Genomic DNA, 17,171 nt, shown 5'->3' on the forward strand with positions numbered 1-17,171 from the left:
CTCATGTTCATGCGCAATTTGCTTTTTCATTTTCTTTTATTATCCTGAGACTTACTGTAAATCACACTCTCCCATCAGTCCTGGGGGTTCTGATTATGTTCATAGGGTCCAGCTAAGAGCAAGGGTAGTAAATTACTGCCACTTTGTTTGAAAATTTTTTTAGCCACAGTACATTAGCTGCTTTTGTTTGCTTTTCCACTGGTGGTGTGCACATTTTTATTTCAGAATTTGTGTTTCTTGAATGTCTCATTTGTGAATAATGTAGCTTGCAAGATGGAATGATTGGAGGGAAAAAAATGAAAGAGGGTGTCCTGTTTGACATCTCAAGATTTTAAAGCATTTATAGCAAAATGAGCTATAGAGTCTCTCTCTCTCTCTCTCTCTCTCTCTCTCTCTCTCTCTCTCTCTCTCTCTCTCTCTCTCTCTCTCTCTCTCCCTTTCTCTCCATCCCCCACCCTCACTCTCGTTTTCTCTCAATATCTCTGTTTTACTCCATTTCCACAAAGCTATGGTGGCTAATATCAGGCAACTACCAAGAAATACCTTCTTCTAGACTTCTCTTAAGTATTTCTACTTGAAAGATTGATAGATCAGAGGGTCAGGGGACGTGTTTTATTGTAAGTTTCTGTTCCAAATTTCCTGACTTTTTTTTTTTTTTGTAAAATAAGTAAATAAATAAGTCTTTTAGAAAGCAAAAATGAGACTAATAAGAACCAGACCCTAAAAATGATTGTCAAAATGTCAAAAAATAACTGCTTTTCCTTGAATCAATAGCATTAATCTTGAGGCACCTCCCTTTCCAGAGAATCTCCCTAATAGCTTGATCTGCTTCTCTTGCTGAGCCATCCACAGAGTGACTTATAAAGTGACACCTGATTCCTCAGTGGCTTTCAGTAATTGGTGGGGGAGTTCAGTGGGGACATTTGGTCATATATTTTGATACGGTGCTGAGAAGAGAGGCACTAGCATGTGGTAGCAGCCCTGAACTTGAAGTCTTAGGAGGCTAGTTTTTCACGATGTTCAAGGACCATCCTAGAGGGCTAGAAACCAGCAATGCTGCCAGTTCTGTAATCCCAGCTAGGGACTGGGGTGGGAGGATCTCAAGTTCCAGGCCAGTGTGGACAACTTAGCAAAATCCTGTCTCAAAATAAAATATATATAGTTTTAAAGGGTGGAGTGAGTAGTTCAATGGTACAGTGCTCTCCCAGCATGTGTTGGCCTTGGGTTTATCCATTAGTACAGAGAGAAGGTAAAAGAGAAAGGGAAGAAAACAGTGATGTTTGCACAGGACTCAGGTGGATTTGAAAATAGCTGGGTTTCCTGAAATTTGTTTGTTTCCCAAGTGGCTTTGGAAAAGATTTCAGTTCATATTAAAAGGAAGCTTAAGTTAGAATTTTCATTCTATCAATAATCCATTAATAATCCACTAAAATTGTTAGTAAATTTTATTAGACTTTATATTTAATATCTTCCAGGGAGGTTGTCTACCTGTAAGAACCCCCTGCTATCTGATAACTAACTGCTCCCATGACCCATCACCATGGACCTTCAGCAGCCATATTTATGTTATGTAGCCCTGGCCCTCTGGTGAGAGTTGATTGGACCAGGGAGAGGTACTTGACTCTGGTAGGGCCAGTCAAATTCTCTTTTCTGGAAATTTGGGTTTGGCTCTCCAGAAACAGCCAGTTAGTATTAGTGAGTTGCTTTTAGGGATGTGAGATCAACTTGGGGGCCATGTAATGATCATTTACTGTGTATATCGAAAAAACAAGAAAACTTTTTTTGCAAAGAGAGATTTAAGCAGATTCATAGAGACAATCAGAGATTGAGGGTGGAAGATTTCTGAAATGGTTCCCAGCAGCTTTTCAGCTTCTGGTTTCTGTTTCTCCTAAGTCCTGGCCAGACTCTTTGCCAGTTGTGCGAGAAACCCTGGATCCTATGTTAAATTTCCATGCACTTCATCTGCCCTTCATCCGTCCTTAAATTAGTTCCAGTAACTTGCAGTCAGAGGGTCTTAACAGAGACATGTTGTCCATCTTTCCAATATCTATTTGCTTCATTATAGATGGCTAAGTTGATTTTCACTCTTTGACACCCTCAAAGGTTTGAGCTGAGAACAAACCTGAGATCTCTTAGTCCTGTCCTCTCTTTAGACAGATGAGGAAACTGAAGACAATAAATGCAAAGTAAATGATTTTTCCAGGATCAAACAGCCAGGATTTGATCCCTGGCCTTCTGGTCCTCAGATCAGTTAGCATTCTTTCTAGGCAGACTCTCTGGTGCTTGCCATCCATCTATCCATCCATCCATCCATCCAGTATATATAAACTGAAAAAGCTCCTGCTATATGACAGGTACTTGAATACATGCTTTTTTGTCCTCAACAACCTGAGAATGTAGTAGAATAAAAGATCCTTATGCTTATTTATCCATCATTCCATGGGCTTTCCCACCCAGAGGGCACTTTGCTTGTATTATTAGAACATCATCAGAGCATGTTCATCCAGGAATCTCCCAGAGCACACGTCATTGTATGGTCTCCCCACTTCCCTAATATCTGTGATGGTCCATTTTCATAATGTACTTTTCCCTTGGAAGCTCCTGGAATGCAAGAACTGCAAGGAGTCTTAACTTTCACCTCCTAGTGTGGAATCTTACAAGATACATCTTCAAAAAGTGTCTAGCATTCTAAAGAATTTATTTCACCCTTTAGAATCTTAAGTGAACACTGTGCATTAATTATCTGTGGAATCTTACAAGGTACATCTTCAAAAAGTGTCTTGCATTCTAAAGAATTTATTTCACCCTTTAGAATCTTAAATGAACACTGTGCATTAATTATCTATTATTAGGAAACAAACCCCTCCAAATTTAATGGCTTCTTTCAAGAATCTTGTATTATCATCATCTCTCAGGGTTTTGAGAGTTGACTGACTTCAACTACATGGTCCTCGCTCAGTCAGGGCTTCTCACGTGACTGCAGTCAAATGGTGGTGGCGCTTCCAGTATTTTGAAGACTTGGTCATTCACATGCCTGATGACCAGGGCTCAGAGGACTCAAAGAGCTGGCAGCTGGAACAGGTGGGGCCCTCAAGGGCATCCCTTTCTCTCAGAATTCTCTGCATGGTGGCCTCAGGGTAACTGGTAGCTGGAGGCTCTCAAAATGACTACCCTCAGCCTTTTCTAACCTAATCTCCCAAGTCATTTACACAGTGTCACTTTGGCAGCATACTGTTCCTCAAGGCAGCCACTGGATGTGAAGAAAGAAGACATGGACTCCACTTTTTGATGGAAGGAGTATAAAAAATTTTCAGACCTGTTTGTACATCTCTGCTTTTACACTTTTTCACATATAGGACATATGAAAAGAAGTAAGCACTGTCTCTGTCCTCCAGGAGTTTTTATTTGACTCAAAAGCCATGTTTTTTAGACAAATGCCTGTTTGGGGCTTCACTGAAAGATACATGAATTCCAAATAGTTTGCCACTTTTAGCCACATTTACTCACGGTGTTTAGTAACTTTAGATTTCAGTGGCCTGGGAGATAGTATGGGCAAGCATATAGGGTCAGGGTCTCATTTTACCATGCAACTCTTGTGTGCCGGGAATTGCCTTGATATTTTGCAGGAATGGACAGTGAGTATGCCTTGGACCTCCCAAGACAGAGCAAGAGCCACTCCTAGAGATATAACCCATGGAAATACTGCAAAAGGGAAAGAAGATTTTAAGCACAAAGGTGTGCATTAGGGCATTTTTAAACAATAAAAATCAAGATGGAAGCTATTCAGCTAATGGGGAAATCCTTTCATTGGGACTTCTGATGGAAATCCGTCATCAGGAATCTGTGCCTGTTTTTCTCTGGATTTCTGAGGTGACACCTACTTGGTGAGGAAGAAACAGGGACACAAAATCAGGATCCCAGCAAATGCTTCTCCATCTAAAGTCCTCACCCACTCTCCTTCCCCTGCTCAGGTCAGCTCATGCTTCCTGAAGTCCAGCTCTGAGCACAGTGACCCCTTTAGCCTTGTGGGACAGCTGCCCATTGCCAACCAGATGAAGTGCAGAGCTACTCATTCCTGATGAAGCTCTTGCCTCAGTCTACTCATCAGGAGATGAAGCTCTTGTCTCAGTCTTGCCCAACCTGTCTGTTCTGCCTTTGTGCCCATTACTACCTTCACCTTCCCCAAAAGCAAACAGGTACCATTTATTCCCTTGCTTGTACTCACTCTAGCCACCTGCCTTTCAGCCTTCACTCAAACCATTCCTTTGCCGACAGCACGCCATCTCCTCCTCCGCCTCCTGAGAGCAGAGCTGAACTGCAGAGGTAAATGATGGATAGCTGGAAACTTCCATGAGTTGCAGCAGTCTCTTTGTGAAAAATTTAGATCCATGATGTTAACAAGATGGTTATTAAGACCATGATGAAAAAATGCCTCGGGGCTGACTCCTCAGTGTGCTTGAGTGAGTGGGACACTGTTAGCCCTCACTGTGACTAGGGGGTGCATTTAACAATTTTGGGGCAGGGACTTATGATATCAAGCCCTCAGCCATAGACAGGCAATTCTGCAGGAACTTTCCTGCCTAAAATATCAGTGATGGGGCTGGGGATGTGGCTCAAGCGGTAGCGCGCTCGCCTGGCATGCGTGCGGCCCGGGTTCGATCCTCAGCACCACATACAAACAAAGATGTTGTGTCCGCCGAAAACTAAAAAATAAACATTAAAAAAAAATTCTCTCTAAAAAAAAATATCAGTGATGTCTTGACAGAGGCACAGAGTGAGGTGGGAAAGTATGGGCAGTACACTTGGAGTCTTTAGCAGATATGTGCGGGATTTGTCGGAGCATCACCAAAGCTGGTATCTGGCTTGTGTGCCCTACTCTCCTGCCAGCCTGCCCCTCCTCATCCTTGATCATCCCTGCCTTCCATTAAAGTCCAGCTCAGGCATGACCTCCTCTCCCAGGCTGGACATGCTCATCCCACCCCTCCCCCAGCATTAAACAGTCTCTTTCTTACCTCTTCCCTGTTCTGATTATTTGTATAGGTTTCTTTTTCATCGCTATTCTGTGAGGTTGGGGAGATGGAACAGGTACCCCTCAGTGCCTGCACAGGTGTTTAAGAAGTACTTGCTTGTTTTTCTTTCTCCCTCCTCTCTGCTGTACTTCTGCCCTCGTCTGAATGCCTGTACATTCCAGCAAGAGGATAGGAAGTCTGGGGTTTCTCTCCCCCTCCACTCTGCTCAGGTCTTTCCCACTCTGCTTGATGAAAGGCAGGGTACCGCCTGGCCCCCATGCCACCGCCACACAGTGACCCCAGCCGCCCATTTTGGTTTCCCTCTCTATCCTTCCTAACTCCTTTGCGCAATGTCTTGACCTCGTACTTGTCTCCTACTGTCACTCTAACTTGTATTTTCCAATTAGATCCCTGGAGTGTCTCCTTCTTTCTTCAAGATCTACAGGGCTATTGAAGGACACAGGCCACATCTCCTCCTTTTTAAAAAGCCAAGCCATTGCCAAGTGTTGCCTCCTTTGGAGCAAGGACAAACCCGGCTGCATCCAGGGCCTTCGAAGACAGTCAAATGTATTTTTGCTACCTTGTCTTGACCTCATACTTGGCTTCTACTGTCACTCTGGCCTGGAAAGTGGGTTGTTTCCTTCTTTGACATCCCTGAACATGCTCAGATCCCACTCCCTCATGCTGGTCTCTTTACCTGCTGGACTCCATCGCCAGGATGAGGGACCACTTGGCTCCATGTATTCACCTATTTGTGGAATATTTTCCACATCTATTTTTTTGCAGTTCTGTGCTAGCTTTCAGAAACTGCAATGAGCAAGGTGTAATTGGATCCCCAAGGTTCAGTCTTCTGTGTGGAACTGATTTTATCCTTTTGCTACTAAAAAATAGTACTCACTTAAGTCTTTTGATGTAGTTGTTTTATTTGTGGCGCTGGGAATTGAACTCAGGTGCACTCTATTATTGAGCCACATCCCCAATCCTTTGTACTTTTTTTTTTTTTTTTTTGAGACAGGATCTCATTGAATTGCTGAGACTGGACTCAAATGGATGATCTCCTGCCTCAGCCTCCTGAGTTGCTGGAATTACAGTTGTATATCGCTGCACACAGCTCACTCCATTTTTAACTCTAGATCCCTCAATGCTCTTCTGTTTTCTTGCAAAAGCAGTAGAGCAGATAATATCTGGTTTTTGAGGAATTTGATTCAAAATGTGAGGGCAAAACCCCTGTTCATTAGAGGACATTCAGGTGACAAGCATTTCACCAGTGTGCTATGCTGCTGGAAAGGGATCTGGGGTGTGGCCAAGTCAGCAGATTCTTTCAGATTTTGAAACACAAATCTTACACAATGGATGGAGACAGAGGGAAGAGAGAATGGTGTGTGTGCCCTTCCATGTTCCCTGAAGTTAACATCCTGGGAAATCCTGAAACTAGAATGTCAGCCTCAGTGGAACGTTCTGAAGCAGAGTGACACAGCTTCTGTTCAATCAAGATGTGACTTTAGAAAACCAAGGTGCTTAATATAAAGCAGAAAGTTGTGCACGAGATCAGGAACCACGGAACAAGAATGAAGCACCGAAAAAAGGTTTTTTGGGGGGAGCTCCCAGGCGAGGTTCACCAGTCCACCAAAGGGTGAGGACTGGGGAAGTCGCAGGCAGGAAAGGCAAGAACGATGCTAAAGAGGGAATCTGGAGATAGGAAGGCCTGGGCTATCTAAATGACAGCTACCCACAGCAGGTTGGCAGAGCTGAGTTTAGTGGGTCGCATCTGTCTTGGGTTGGTCAGGGCGGATGTGAAATGACAGGGTGATTGCTTCAGCCCTGGGAACCTGGTGGTTGGGGTCCTTTGCCATGACAGCTTCTGATTGGCCATTTCTGGTCTCCTCAGCCAAGTGGAAAATCCTGCCCACAGCCTGAAAGGGCCAGGGGAAGGGAAGCCTGCCCACCTAACACTTAACTCTGTGGTCTCTATTGGAATAAAAATTCACAGGCCAGAAGGGGAAACTTTTACATTTACAGCCACCCAGATTCCAAGTAAAGCCATCAAATCCGAGAATTTATGATGACTGGGCAAATGGCTACCTTAGAGTCAGGCCAAGGTAGCAAAAATACACTTTGACTCTGTCTTGGAAGACCCTGGATGAAGCCTGATTCCTCCTTGCTCCAGGCTCCAGAAAGGGCTGAAGCACAACTATGGCATCTGCAGAAAGCAGTGACAGGCCTCCATCGTGAGCACCATGAGCCATGCTGACGCTGAGGCGTCTCCTGTTCAAAATATGGAAATCACAGAGGTGACTTATGATGTGTTCTGCTTGCATTGGCCCAAAGCCCAAACCAGAACTGTATTTCAGGCTTGGCCTTCCAGATACTATCTCCAGTCATTTAGAAGTTCATTACGCAGACCGACTCCTCCCGTCCTGCTGTCACTAAGGGCTGCCAGTGTTTTTCATGGGTTTACAGATCAGCTTTCGAGGAGGAAAGTGCAGTTTTGAACTGGCAGTGTGGCATGCAGGGCCTGAGCCTAGGAGGCAAAACCTTCCCTTTTTGGTTGTTTTTAAGTTTGCACCTTGCTAGGTTATAGTGACATAAAGCTAGTGGTTTTGCTCTTGTTATTAGGTTTGGTTTTAAAGGCCCGAGAATTTCTATATCATTCCATAAGCATTTAGCTACAGAGGAAGATTTAGGTTTTAATTTTTCAATTACAATTTTAAAGTTAGGGTGAATGAAATTGCAAAGATCAAAAGCAAGACTACGAATATTTCTCCGAGACAAGTGGACCTAATGTCCAAGCCAAAAACCTTGTGTCCAATATTTCAGTTGAAAAAGTTTGATTATTTATCAAATGAATCCAGCATCCTCATGGTTAAGTATGTTTCTGCTCACCACTTCTAAATATTCTCAGCATTTTGAAATGGAAATAAAACATGCACCCATGGTAATTATGAAGTAACAAAATGACAACCCCCACCCAAATAATGAAAATTCTAAGAAAAATAAGTTGACCACCTCAACCACAAAATTACATAGATTGGGTGGCTTATCAATAACAGAAATTTATTTCTCATAGTTCTGAAGCTGGAAGCCCATGATGAAGGTGTAGATATTGTAGAGTTCTGTAAGGGTTACTTGGCAACCATCTTTGTCTGTGACCTCCTGTGGCCAACAATTTCTTTCATGAAGACACTAATCCCATTTATGAGTGCTTCACCCTCATGACCTCTTCAGCTCCAAGGCTCACACCTCCTAAAACCATCACATTGCGGGGGGGGGGGTGGGGGGTGGGGGGGGGGGGGGGGGGGGGGGGGGGGGGGGGGGGGGGGGGGGGGGGGGGGGTTAGTATTTCAACATACAAATTTTAGGGGGCCATCAACATTCAGTCCATAATATCCACAAAAGCTTATAACTAGAAAAAAAAATAGAGTAATTGTGTTGGTGGTTGCTCATGATCCCATCAGATAACCTGCTCCTAGAGAGATAATAAGGATTTAAGGCAAAGATCACCACCACTGGTGTGAGAAGGAGGCACCTCTGAATGGACTCAGGTTAGTTAATGCGGGAGAAGTTCTTACTGGCAGTAGGGTATCAAATAGCAGGTGGGGAGGGGACAAGTTGGGAGTGGGACAGGAGAGTGGAACTTTGCTCCCATCCTAACAGTGACAAAGCCAGCTATGTAAAAACTTCTGTAAGCTTTGCCATCTTCTGTAAAATGCTGCTAGAAAAACCTGCCCACACCACCATCCCTGGGTTCTGCATAAAATGTGCAGGGTAAGGATAAAATGCAATGATATGAAAAATGCCTTCTCCTTCTGCCTGGATCAACTATAACTGGGACACAAAGCAGTCTAAGTGTGCAGTTCAGCCATTCTTTTTCTGCATGGATCTTAAGGACTTAAGAGGAAAAGGCAGTTTCCTTACGCTATTAAGAGTCCATTTACATACAATTGGTCTACTTGTAAAAATACCTATTCATTAAAACAAACCCCTCAGGTAGCAAAGTTTTCTTAAACTCCTGTGAGTGGCTCTGGGTATTGAGTGGGTTTCCTAAAGAAAGACCCACAAAGGCTGCTCTATTTCCCCATTAGTTGAGATTTATAGGGTGTTTGGGTCTAAGTGTACCTTTGCAGAACTTTTTCTGATGTGGTGTGTGTTCCCTGCGTCCTTCGCCATCTGTTGTCTGATCCAATGGGCCTTCAGTAAACCGCCAGCTATTACACAGAGGTCATTAGCTCAAGCCCAGCTTGATGCATTTGTATTTATGTTCTCAAGAAAATTGAGTGGCGGTCCAGGACCCAGCCTGGCACAGCACTTCTTTTCACTTTGAACCATCGTATGCCCAGGTCATCAGCAGCTGTGCTCAGCCAGAAAGTGTGTATCTCCATTGTGCTGTCTCTGGGCCTACCTAGGGACAGTTGGAATCTGGAGAGTTCCAGCTGACCTCTGGGTAGAGAGGCAGTTTCACTCCTTATCAGTCACATGACCTTTGGTAACATGCCTTTGCACTGGTCCTTCTTGTGGACCAAGGGGATTGTCGGGGAGAAATCTCCTGGCAATTTTTGAGGAATGAATAGTTATAGGGATTTGGGCAAGAGTTGGTGGTTAGAAAATGGTAGCTTTATCACTGTGACCAAGTTGTTATTCCGTGGGAGAATGATTTGGGGAGCATGTTTTTAAATGCTTATGCTTGGATCGCAGGTGGAACCCACGAGTCAGAGTATTTAAAAAAAAAAAAAAAACACTTTGAACACTTTTAGTGTTCCAGAGACAGATTATCTCATTTAACTTCCACAGCATCTCTCATGGATAAGTACATGCCACAGCCCGGCTGGCTGGGCAAAATAGCTGGGGGGTGACGAACAACTTGTGTACGTTGATACAGCAGGAGTGGAAGCCGTTTATTGCAGGACAGGAGCGGTATTTATACATTCCACACAGCTTATCTAATTAGCATAAACTAGATACATCAGTCAACCAATAAGAAATCTCCATACTTAATGGCTCGCTGGTGTTACTTCACAAACCACTCTCTCTGGCATTTTGCCAGGCACCATCCAGACTTGTTTACAGACTCTAACATTTCTCTGGCAAAATGCCAGGAGCCATCCTGACTTGTTTACAGACTCTAACAAGTACAATTATTAGCCCCATTTTCCAGTTGGGCCAACTGAAACTTAGGGAGGTCAAGTGACAGAAAGTAAGAGATAGTGCTTGGATATGAAGCCAAGTAGTCCAGCTCCAGAGCCCATGTTCTTAGTTAACCTATTTTTATTTATTCTAATGGTGATGGGGATCTGAACCCAGGAGTTGCACATGCTAGGTTAGTGCTCTACTGCTGAGCTCCATCCCTAGCCCAATAGTCTGTTCTTATAAATAGCACCTCCAAGGTGGCTGGCCCTCAGGGGGTCATGCAGCTGTCCTGGGCTTCCACCCTGTGGCCAGTTTACCTCCTCCTTTTCTCTTACCTGAGGCCCCATGGGCTCAGACACCCCTCAACGGATAATGAACTGTGGTTATTCAGAAGTCCCCTGCCACTTCGGCTGATTTTTATTAAACGCAGCTTGTGGCTCCGACTCAAGAATGCACAAGCTGATTTAGATTATGCTTTGCATTGAATTTATTAAGATAAAAAATATTTCCCGAGATAGTGAGTCAGAAGTATTTATGGTGAAGTGTACCAAAAGTGAACGCAGGTTGATAGCATGAACAAAATGTTCTCCCAAAGTCAAATGCGATGACCTAACTGTGTTTGGCAGCCTTCCTTTATGTTTAGCTAAGCATTTTATTTCATGTCAGGAGCCTCCTCCCTCTTTAAGAGAGAGAGGTAATGTAGGAGGCTAGCATTTTGGCATGTGCCCCTGTTGATACCCAGGCCCAGGCCCTAAGCCTGATTGCACCCTGCACCTTGCCTGACTGGCTGCATTGTCATGGCAACGCCCTGTTCAACTTTTTATATCTCAAGTTTCTTTCACCTGTCAAAATGGGACTAGAACTCTTGGCCCTGCCTCCATCCCTAGGGAAGATGGAAGGGCACTTTGAAAATTAAGTAATAAATGTTGGGAGGGATTTGTGGACCTGTGGATGTGACGTCTTGTCAAGCAGGACCATAATAAATGGGGTGTCTCCAAAGCTAATTTGCCTGAAATTCACTTGAGCCTTCCATTTACTTAATCAACCAGCATTTATTAAATGCCTACAAAGTTTACAATAACACATGGAGCTCTGGGAGGAATATAGAAAGGAAAAAAAGAGGAAATGGTGTCTCAATTCCCGAAGAACTCATAAACTAACTTCTTTTTTCTTGCAGTTCACTTTTTAGGTTGATTAAGTCTCAGGATACAGGATGCCTGGCTGTATTTAAAAAGCTCATTCTCCATGGTGACTTCTAGTTACGTCATAAGTAACTAGTGGTGATTTACTTGTTTCTAGTACCGGTGGGTATTATCACGTGCTGGGTGGACTTATAAAAAGGGCAAGAATATTTGTAGTCCTGGTTACAGTGGTGGAAAGCACAGTGAAAGACTATAATCTGTGTTTATTGAGAAATGGGGCATCAGGTAATTGTATGGTTTCTGGTGTCCAGAGGGCCTGAATTTGTGTCCTGATTCTACCACTTTCTGGATGTATAAACATTTCTGTGTCTCAGGTTTTGTTTTTGTTTTTTTTTTGGGGGGGGTGGGGGGGGGCGTGGGAGGATGGTGCATGCGAGACAAGCACTTTACCAACTGTCCCCAGCCCGAAGCCTACAGTACCCCGTATTCCCAATTGGTTTCCCATCTAAGGACTAACCAGGCCCAACCCTGCTAAGCTTCTGAGATCAGATGAAATTAGATGCATTCAGGGTAGTATGGCTATAGACTCAGCTTTCTTATCTCTAAAATGAGGGTAATAACAGTGCCTATCTCACAGGTGTGTTCTCAAGTTTAAATAAGATGATGTATGTGAGATGTTCAGAACAGTGCCCAATCTTCATAAATTAGAAGAAGAAGAAGCAGGAGGAGGAGGGGGAGGAGGGGGGAGTGGTGTTAGCTTTCTAACTTTTTGTGAGTGGGGGAAATGGTGGCATTAAAAGGATATTGGCATTTCATTTTCCTACTTTTTAAAAAATGCCGATTTTTTTTATTTGGAGTCTCAAACTTTTGCCCATATAGGACACAGTCATTTGGGACTCTCCCAGAGCCCCAAACTGCTTGTTTAGAAATCACCCCTCTCTTCTCTCTGACTTAAAATGCTCAAGGCTTGAGCTAAACTGTCTTGCTCTTAAGAATTTCAGACCAGACTAGAAGGTGGAAGGGCGGGAAAGGGCAGCTTAAAGTGTGATGGGAAGAACACTGGACTTGAAGTCCAGATCCTGGCTTTGCCTCTTATTAGATATGAGCTTTGGAGTAGGTCTTACATCCTCTGGTGCAGTGTACACATCCTGCAAAGCAATGGTGCACAAAACAGCTGGGGCCTTAGTGCGTATCAAGACAGTGGCACCAAACTGTGCCACACCAGTGGTCATCTTCTCCATTGCCATCCACCTGCAGTAAAAATAAAACAAAAAACTATTGCACTTTAGAATGTCTTCAACAAAGCAGCAAAAAATTATTGATTTCATTAAGTCTCGACCCTGGAGAATGTCTCTTTAGTATTGCATATGGCAGAATGGGAAGCTTATGTAAAGATCTCTAGCTGACTCCTGAGGAACCAGTACAATGAGGGTCTCAAAGAAAAGCACTTGAGTTTTGAGCGGAACTAGACCCTTTTTACTTGAAGGAATGACTAACAAACTATGTTTAGTTATTCTTGAGATTTAACCAAATGAGCCTGCCACTTCAAGGAAACAGGAGATAGCATTAGTTGCCAGTGATAAAATTTGAACTTTCAAGCAAAAAATAGAAGTTTGGAAAACTTTTAGCTATCACCATGAACTTCATAGCTTCCCAATCTTGTCTGATGACATTGATGATATTGATGTATGTGACTTTTCTATATTACATAATTAAATGTGTCCACATGTGAAAGATACATATATATAAGTGATCTTATGTTTTTTAATGGACAACACATTCTGTTTCAAAACCATACATGGGTTGGTGATGCATTCAAAGTGCAAGATAAATCAGTCCTTTTTAATGTAATGAAGTATGAAATGTTCATTGATATGGTTTAGATTTCACCTGGCAATTTAAGAAACTACCCCTTGTCGAATTTTGGTGTAGTATCAAAGAACAGTACCCTAAATTATCTAAAAGGCTGTTAAAATGCTTCTCCCTTTTTCAAATGTGGGAAGTCAAGATTTTCTTCAACAAATACAATTTATCTCACAGCCTGAATGTTAATCCAGGAGAATATAGTAGTCTCTGCTCTAAAAGCAAATACTACATTTGCTGCAGTATAAAAATCATGCCATTCTTCTCCCTATTGTGTGTGTGTGGAAAGTACAGTTGTTTTCATTAAAATATTTATTAAGTTGGGGTTATTAAAATAAAAATCTTAAAATCTAAGATTTTCTCTGTGGGGTTTTCAGTATTTTAAATACTAAAATCCTGAGACTGACTGAAAGATTCTGGAATTTCTGTTCTAGAGCGTGCGCTCTGGAGCCAAAATAATTTGAAATCTCATGTCTTCTTAGTGTCTGTGTGATCTTGAACAACTTTCTTACCCTCTCTGCCTTAAATTACTCATCTATAAAATCTTCTTAACAGCACCTGCTGTGATAATAAGTACCATTTGTCATTACCACTGGTATTGCCACCAGGAGACAGAGTCAGTTCAGGGACATACAACTAAAGGTGGAGTCAATTGAACTGAGACTTTTTTCTCTCAAGCCAGATTATACCCCACCTCCCACCCACAAGTCTGACATGTCAATATTTATAGTCTAAGAAAGAAGGGGAAAAGGGGTCAGAAATGTACCACAGCCCAAGCACACATTGTCAGAGGTATCAAACCACCAGAAAAAATGACAAACAGCCAGGTTCAAATGTAGGGCCAAAAGGCATTGTCTTATATTCAGGTTCAGCAGGCACCTGTTGCCTGTCATTTAATGGTTCTGCCCAAGTGGAAATACAAACTTCCCCCAGAGACCCCAGCAATAGACAACAAATGCAAAGCCTAAGGAGGTGAAGTGGCTGTGGGACCCCCACAGCTATTAGGGGCAGAACTGGTATTTGAGTCCAGTGTGCAGGTCAAGCCTAGGTGTTCTCTGAAAGGAACGGCTAGATCAGAATCTGCAATGGTCACACTGAGCTTTGGATAAGACTAGAGTTGGGCCCCTAGCATGGCCCACGAGGCTGCCACCGAAGTTCCAGCTGGTTGTGGGAAGAGAATGGATCCTGGCCAAGGGCTCGTTAACAACAAGAAAGAGAGCAGGGATGCAGACATGCGTTTTCACTTTATTTTATTCCCGGCACAGAATGCCTTCCTGTCGTTTAGGCAAAATGCTGTTCTGATGCTTCTGGTTTTTGCCCAGCTGAGGAGCAGACCATTTTTTAGTCCTGCGTGCTAAGTGAGTAGCTACAGATGGCCAACAAATGCCAATCTTCTTCTATGTTGGGAAGAAATCAAGACCAAATCTCCAATTGTGGCAAGGCTCCATTGCTCAGTAAACACAAAGATCTGTTTATGTTTCCTTTGTTCTTTCCGGAAACACACTGGTTTCCAGTTGCCCTACACCCCGCTTTTTGTTTTTAGATGGGTGTAATATGGATACTGTACAGAGCAGGTCAGGCAAGATTCCTGGCACTGAGACACCCACTGGAAACATGGCTGAAGCTCAGACCCCCGGAGGTAGGGGAAGAGCCCTGGCCTGAGAGTGGCTGTGTGTTGGGGTCCACCCTGAGTTAGGCAGCAATCCCAGCTCTGTGCCCAGCCCTAGGTGGGGCTCAAGTACCAAAGCAGTTTGATGAAGCGGGAAGAGCCAGATGGTGGAACCAAAAAGACGTGAAATGGACCTTAGTTTGGCCAGAAGACCTTGAGCAAGTCACTTCCCCTCTCTAATCCCAGGTTTCCTCCTCCTAAAGCAGCAATAGCAAGTCTCCCTCTCAGAGTTACCATGTTGGTTAATACTAAAATAAACCCTCTACATATGGCAGCATCACAAGGCCCTCTGTTATTGCTGCTGTTTTGGCAGCTGCCTCCCTTGGATTGCGTATAGGTGTGAGGCCAAGCTGAGAACTGAAGGCCATTGATGATGGAAGCTTTGGGCAGTTGGCTGTGTGATCACAGGCGAGTTAGTTAATCTCTGAGTCAGAATTCTCTCATCTACAACTGGGAATCCTGGTCAATTAATGTGCCTTTCCTACTGACCCAGACATTAGAGGATAACAGGAGATGGAGGCCATGAAAACATTATGTAATCTGCCATTATGTAGAGGTTATTATTATAAAAATGATAGTAGCAACATTGATTAACATTTCTGAGTGCTTATGTTTCACCAAACACTGGTTTTAAGTGCTTTACGGCGTCACCTGATTTAATCTTTCACTAACGGTTTTGCCAGGTGGAACCCTGTAATTCCTGTTTTTCAGTTGGCTAAACTGAGGTACTGAGAGATTAAATAACTTGCCCAGGTTCACACAGATAGGCAGGGGGAAGACCAGAGATTCACACCCAGCCAATTAAATTCCAGAATCTATCCAATGGAAAATTAATAACTACGCTTATATTGGTATTATGTGATTGCTATGTCTACATTTCTCTCTACAGAGAGTGTGTAGTTATACATTATCAAAACGTCAGTTGGGGTTTAAAGGTGTAATAATAACTCCCTACCTTCTGGGCATATCTCCAACATCTAAAGATCATGTGTGATTATATTCATGAACAAATAGATTCAGGGATTGAAAAAGATAAGTATAATAAGTACAAAATAGAATATATATATAGCATCATATATATGTATGATACATATGCATACATATGTGCATATTATGATATATGAAATTATAGTTTCCTTATAGAAACATGCTCTAGAGATCAGAATATATATTAAGAAAGCAAGGCATTAGCAAAATCATTTATGGAACCATGATTGTGTGTGGTGAGAAATAATTATTCACTGGCTTAGGAGAGATGAAAACTATTGTTATGGTAACACAGTGAATGATGGTCCTGCTTAGTCTCTTTTCCACCACATGCACCCGGTAAGGGCCATTCACACATTCGGCATGCTCCTGAGGGGTTGCCAGATTTTAGCAACACCCCTTCCCAATTTGTTGGTGGAAAATGAAAGCAAATAATGAATCATTTATTTTTAGCATTTATGAACTCATTTTATAGGCATTCAAGTAATTAAATAACCCAGTTAAGGAGCTCGAAAATGTTATTTTCCAATAAATTTCCATTAAATGCAACAAATTTACTGTGTTTCAACTGTGCTGTTCGATACAGTAGCCACTAGCCACTTGTGACTGTTTATGTTTAAAAATCTGGTTCCTCTGTCCTCTAACCATATTTCATGAGCTCTGTAAGCCATGTGTGATTAGAGGCTGCCAGTCACTGCAGCTCATAAAACACATCCATCCCTGCAGGGAGTTGCTAGACACTGCTGGGCTCTGTGATGCATGGGGAGGGGAGACTAGAACCTTCTGTGGCCTGCCTTGCAGCTGCTTGCTGTAGTGTAGCAATGAAGGCAACTGCTTAACAAGCATCCCAGGTTTGGGGCTAGGGATGGACAGAGAGCAGTGAATGGTGGGAAAGTACGACAGAGAATCTACCCAAGGATGCGTGGTCAGGAAAGACAGAACCAAAGGAAACTGCATATATGTGAAGAGCGAGCAATTTTTTAAAATAGTAAACCTAATTTCATATTATTTTATTTGCCTCTGGGTTCCACAACTAATATTTAGTATGATTTTTAAAACAGTATTTATTGAAGAATAATCCTAAATATAACTTATTTCATTGTTAAAATCTTTGATGCAACAAAATCACAAAAGAAGCCAAACACAATTATAGCATGATTCCATTTATATGAGATCCTGGCATAAGCAAATTAATTATGATGATAGAAATTAGAACAGTAGTTGCCTCCGGATAGGAGGGAGGATATGTTTGAGAGCAGGGATTGACTACAAAAGACTTCAGGGTAGTTTGTGGGACACTGATGTTCTGTCAAGAAGGAGCATTAGCTGGAGGCAGGGCTCATGCCTGTAATCCCAGTGGCTCAGGAGGCTGAGGCA

At 42.9% G+C, this 17,171-nt stretch overlaps 1 protein-coding gene and 1 pseudogene across 1 annotated transcript in view; one reads left to right on the forward strand and one right to left on the reverse strand.

Annotated features, from left to right (window-relative positions):
* Positions 1–17,171, forward strand: part of Ror1 (receptor tyrosine kinase like orphan receptor 1) — a 393,376-nt gene that overhangs the window by 250,220 nt on the left and 125,985 nt on the right. The window lies entirely within an intron of this gene.
* Positions 11,744–11,862, reverse strand: LOC124097045 (5S ribosomal RNA; annotated as a pseudogene).

This window comes from Marmota monax, unplaced genomic scaffold, assembly GCF_021218885.2.
Source record: "Marmota monax isolate L192 unplaced genomic scaffold, Marmota_monax_Labrador192_F-V1.1 WCK01_AAM20220418_F8-fsc00023, whole genome shotgun sequence".
Classification (NCBI taxonomy): Eukaryota; Metazoa; Chordata; class Mammalia; order Rodentia; family Sciuridae; genus Marmota; species Marmota monax.